At 36.2% G+C, this 5,567-nt stretch overlaps 1 long non-coding RNA gene across 1 annotated transcript; it reads left to right on the top strand.

The window, feature by feature from the left end:
* Window positions 1–450: 450 nt before the first annotated feature.
* LOC134198991 (uncharacterized) lies at window positions 451–4,205 on the top strand. The gene is made up of 3 exons (XR_009973301.1): window positions 451–566; window positions 2,740–2,988; window positions 3,740–4,205. It is a non-coding gene; the product is annotated as an uncharacterized LOC134198991 (long non-coding RNA).
* Window positions 4,206–5,567: the final 1,362 nt, after the last annotated feature.

Genomic DNA, 5,567 nt, shown 5'->3' with positions numbered 1-5,567 from the left:
CTTGAGGCTCGGGCGTTGGGTTTGTTTAAAGAAGTCCGTTTCGGCAAGCTTGCGAGAAAGTTTTCAGAAAGCTGATAATGTTCAAAAATCTTTTCTTTTCTGACACAATAAGTTACAATGGTATTTAAAACACAATATATATATATTTTTTTATTGCTTAGATGTGTGGACGAGCTCACAGCCCACCTGGTGTTAAGTGGTTACTGGAGCCCATAGACATCTACAACGTAAATGCGCCACACACCTTGAGATATAGTTCTAAGGTCTCAGTATAGTCACAACGGCTGCCCCACCCTTCAAACCGAAACGCATTACTGCTTCACGGCAGAAATAGGCGGGGTGGTGGTACCTACCCGTGCGGACTCACAAGAGGCCCTACCACCAGTAAATACTTCTTCATAAAATACGGTACGTGCAATAGAAGTTGTTTGTGGCATGTGACAATGATAACTCGTCGCTGTCAAACCAAAATCTGCTATGTACTCTATTTTGAATTAACGATTAAAAACATTAACGTTTAAAATTTTATATGAAAGTGAATTTTTAAGGACTATATCAAATGAAAGGTATAGATAAATATTAAAGCTATAGACACCTAACAGTTTTTTTTATACGGGTAGATAGAGCTGTCAACTATACGAACAGGTCAAAAAGTAAAAATCTCTATCTATCTATCTCTTAGGTTTATGGCGTTTCCTTTTAGATTTCGCCAATGTCAAGTGTATTTAATACTCTGCTTTCTATAGCGGGCTTCGTGAACGAGCAAGGTCACAGATATTCACTAAGAATTAAGTGAGTAGCTAAGAATGTTTGATGACAGGATCTCTGTTGATTTACCTAAAACAATATACATACAATATACATAGAGTGCTCTGAGGAATTGTTCGAGATGATACCGGCATCTCGTTTTTACCATCGCACCGCCCGCCACCGGAGTAGAGTTCATCCATACTACCTGGAGCCACTGCGGTCATCCACAGTGCGTTTCCAGAGGTCTTTTTTGCCACGTACCATCCGGCTATGGAATGAGCTCCCCTCCACGGTGTTTCCCGAGCGCTATGACATGTCCTTCTTCAAACGAGGCTTGTGGAGAGTATTAAGCGGTAGGCAGCGGCTTGGCTCTGCCCCTGGCATTGCTGAAGTCCATGGGCGACGGTAACCACTCACCATCAGGTGGGCCGTATGCTCGTCTGCCTACAAGGGCAATAAAAAAAAAAAAAAAAACATACAACATATATATACAGGGGTTAGTTCGATAACAGACAGACAAACTACAGCTTAATATTATTATGGTTAATGAAAGTAAAAATCTCAAAAAGTGCACATAGCAGATTTTGGTTTGACAACGACGAAATGTCACATTGATTGTCACCAGATCTGTGACCATAGATTATACACTTTCTGTGACAATCATGTCTTACTAATGAGCACTATATTTAATCGCTTAAAGCCATATTTATTCCCAAGTTGTATCATTTGTTTTGGTATAAATATAAAATACTAATGAGAGCCGAGCTCCGCTATGATCATCACGTATAAATAAAATGTAATCTGTCCGATATTTGCGAAAACTAAATGAGTGTCGTCTTTGATTTAATCTTTAACAAGAACCTTTACCGAAGTGCCTACAGTAACTGTATCGCGTTCCATAAAAAATTATACACGTTTAGAAATTAATAGGAAACTAACAAACAAAATAGCTTTTAGACAATTTGTCTATAACAAATTATTTGCATTGTATTTTTATCAAGTTGAGCATTGAGTCTGGGGCTCTTAAATAATTAATTGATATTGTACAGTTTCTGAACGTAAAAATGACAGCAAGCTATGTCCGCCATGACACCAAAACCCTCTTTCAAAGTGCACAAATGTGGGAAAATTAAACAAAGCCGCCGAACGTAACTTCTCGTGATCCTCCAAAAAGTGCACTGAAAAGTCTCATTAAAACACCACCATTTTACTGAGATTATATTTCATCCCATATCATCTCATTTCATTTCATCTCATAGGATTTCATTTCATAATATCATTTTTCATAAAAAAAAATTTATATAAGAAATTAGACTGTATGGTATGATACCTTTACTTTTCCAATTGGAAAAATAAAACTACTACTACTACTACTACTACCTCTTTCAAATCCAGCCGACAAGAGCAACACATCAATTTTGTAGTTTTCTTAAATTAAGTCGTTAATTTGTAATATAAAGGTTCAATAAACATTTCATACAAAAAATACAGTCCACAAGTAATTACCATAACGCGACAGATATACCGATAAGTAAGTATATAAAAAATAACGAATATTATCCACGAAAAAGACTAACATCAACAAGATAATGCCTACACAAAAATACGAAATAAAAAATCATTAAAATATTCCTTTTACGTAAAAGAATCGTACTTAAGATTCACATCACACTTCCTTTTTATTATGCAAATATACAGCAGAAAGAAGTATTAGAAATCTATACATGAACTCAGTCTAAAAATGTACCCGGAACTTGGGCAAAAATTTATGTATATATTCGCTACGAAATGTGAGCCACGTTGTAGATCTCATTAACGAGTGGGGAAGAAAAAAAATCAAGTATATTCAACATACCTTTTTTGGTCTCACATGACTAATCTATTGTGATGGTTTCCTTCCACCATTGGAGGGGGAAGAGAAGAACCATTATTTGAGTATGCAATGGACCTTCAAATGCGAGACTAACACTCACTATATATCTTCCCTAGGACACATCCATGGAAACCATGTCCATCCATGTCCAAACGAGGCTTGTAGGGAGTATTTAAAGGTAGTGAGGGGCTTGGCTCTGCCCCTGGCACTACTGACGTCCATGACGGTAACCACTCACCATCAGGTGGGCTGTTTGCTCGTCTGCCTACACGGGCAATAAAAAAAAGCATGTTAGAAAAGCTCGTAGACCTTAGCACCGATCACTGGAGAGGAACTGAGGCACTGATTGCGATACTGATTCTGAGGTAAGTTGCCGTACCTAAAACATCTCGAAGGTAGTCGAAATTTAAAGCCTAATTCTGATATAAGTCTAGATTCAAGCTAATAAAAAGGTTGCATGCTGCTTCTTTATGCCACAAAAGGCACTACAAAAGGATGTTTTTACGCAGACAAGAACAAAGAGATCCCAATCATTTTAAACATTTAATTTTCTGTGGAGATCTCTCCATTTCCCTTTGTGAAATAAAGAAAACTAGTTACTCGGGTCCTTGGAACGATTGTCAAGGGTCCCATGCAGTTGCGTCATTATCTGCCGGTGGACTGCTCATGGGATCCATGATTGGATTTTTTATAGCGAAATCGAGCTTAGTCAAAGAAAATAATTGGGTTTCCTTTTTGAGATAAGTTGGGTTTTACAATCTTGTTAAAAAAAAAACTTTGCAAGAATCTCGTAGTCAGTTTTTTATTAAATTTTTTTACACGATACGAACATTGAGTTTCGTAGATATGGGATCATTATTGATGTTCAATTTACTTGTTAGTTAGTGGTTGGTGAAAGTGATCACCGTAGGCCAAAGGCCCGTTTTTGATTTTGGTCGTGATATTCGTGATTGGCGGAACGTGGTCACCGGTACTCATTGACCACCATGTGAACATCGCAGCACGCTAGAAGCCATCAGAAGAAACGAATACCAAAGATTAGGTTAGGTTCACTGTTAAAATATTTAAGCTCATCATCATCATTACATTTATAAGTAAACCAATGAACCTTTTCAGACGCGGGACATTTTTTTCACAAAGCCTTTGCCAATCATAATAAACTACTGAGATTTACTGAATTGTACTATCGTAAAGTTTGCCGGAAGCTAAAAGTTCAACTTCCGCGAACGAGGGTCAGAAAAAAAAACTTACAAAGACCAAAAGTTGGTGCCATCTAATCGTTTTTTATCAACATATAGAACAGGATATTCTTTCATGAAGTGATATGTGTTTGTGTGGTGTCTAGATTTTTTCATATTTGGGAAGCGACATTTAAAAAAACTAGAGGTCCCGCAGTAGTCGAAATTCGACTATAATTAATTGGAATTGTAAGTTTGTACACTATTATGATTGTATTTTATACAAATTTCGCCAAGACTACACTATAAAAAATATTAACAAAGGCAAACAATATTTAATCTATTCTCAATTTGACAACAGACGTCAAGAACAAAAGTTTGACAATAAATAGTATGCATGCGTGTTTTTTTTTTTTTTTTTTCTTTTTTTATTGCCTTTGTATGCAGACGGGCATACGGCCCACCTGATGGTGAGTGGTTACCGTCGCCCATGGACTTCAGCAATGCCAGGGGTAGAGCCAAGCCGCTGCCTACCGCTGCATCAAATACATGGTATGTAGTGTGTGTAATGTTTTCTTTCTATATGATTTAATGTATCTTTTATGCATTATATAAAAAAAAATATTAGCATTGTGCACTTCTTCTCTATATTCTCTATAAGTGTGAAAAATTTCATACTCCTCCGTCCGGCAATTTTCGTAAAAAGGTATACAAAGTTTTTGCTTCACGTATTAATATATAGATAAAGATTTTCTAATTTTGAAGTGTTTTTTTTTCGTAGCTAGCAGCAAGCAGTAATGCGTTTCGGTTCGAAGAGTAGATAAGATAAGATCGAAACACAGAACTCTTATCCTAATGTCCGCATTTACGTTGGTGATGTCTATACGTTAGCACAGTACTACTTAACATCAGGTGACCCGTGAGCTCGTCCACCCATCTTGGTAATAAGTAAAAAGAAGTACCACGTCAGCTTATTATTTATTTTGTTTTATTGTGTATATAGATGAGTCATTCATAGTCGCATGACGGATTCCCAGCAGAAACAGGGCGGATAATTAAAGTGCTGGATTATATTGCGCTCTCCTACTGCAAATGAGTTCAAAAAGTGGCAAAAAAATGCTCTACAATTGTTTTCTGTCTCTATCACTATGTTACTTAAATCAAGAAATATAACAAGGGCTAATCTGTAATAAATACCTATAAATAAGATTTTACATAAGATTTTTTTAAGTCACAATAGTTTGATAATTTAAATACACAAAACACATTGAAAACAACATAAAAAAACCTTAGGAGATTGAATGACGAACTCGCAAACCTGAAACTCAGGTTTGGTGGCCATAATACGTCTTCATCGATGTCTATGCTGATTGAATATTTGAGGCGTCATAAACAAAGTTTTAATGTAAAGCTTAATCACAGTTCTTACTAGATTTTTATTGCTCATTCGAGTTTGATCACGCTTCGGAATTATTTTTGCCTTTGCTACAAGTAATTTTTTAAATATTAGTCAACCAGTTTAATATGTGATAAGGTAGATTTCCGAAATTGGTATCTACTTCAATTGTACCTAGTCAGGTCATAAATTCTGTCACATGTTTAATGTAAAATAATTGAAACAAGTTTATTCATTATGTAACTATTCATATACCAAAATGAACTTAACAAAACATAGATTCTTATGACACTAAAGTTTATTCAAAATGACCTCCGTGATTTTGAATACAGGCCTTCAATCTGCGCGGCCAGTCGTCTATCGCAGCACG

Source organism: Bombyx mori, chromosome 5, assembly GCF_030269925.1.
Source record: "Bombyx mori chromosome 5, ASM3026992v2".
NCBI classification, from domain to species: domain Eukaryota; kingdom Metazoa; phylum Arthropoda; class Insecta; order Lepidoptera; family Bombycidae; genus Bombyx; species Bombyx mori.
Note: the sequence above shows the minus strand (reverse complement) of the source record. Positions and strands in the feature narration are given on the sequence as shown.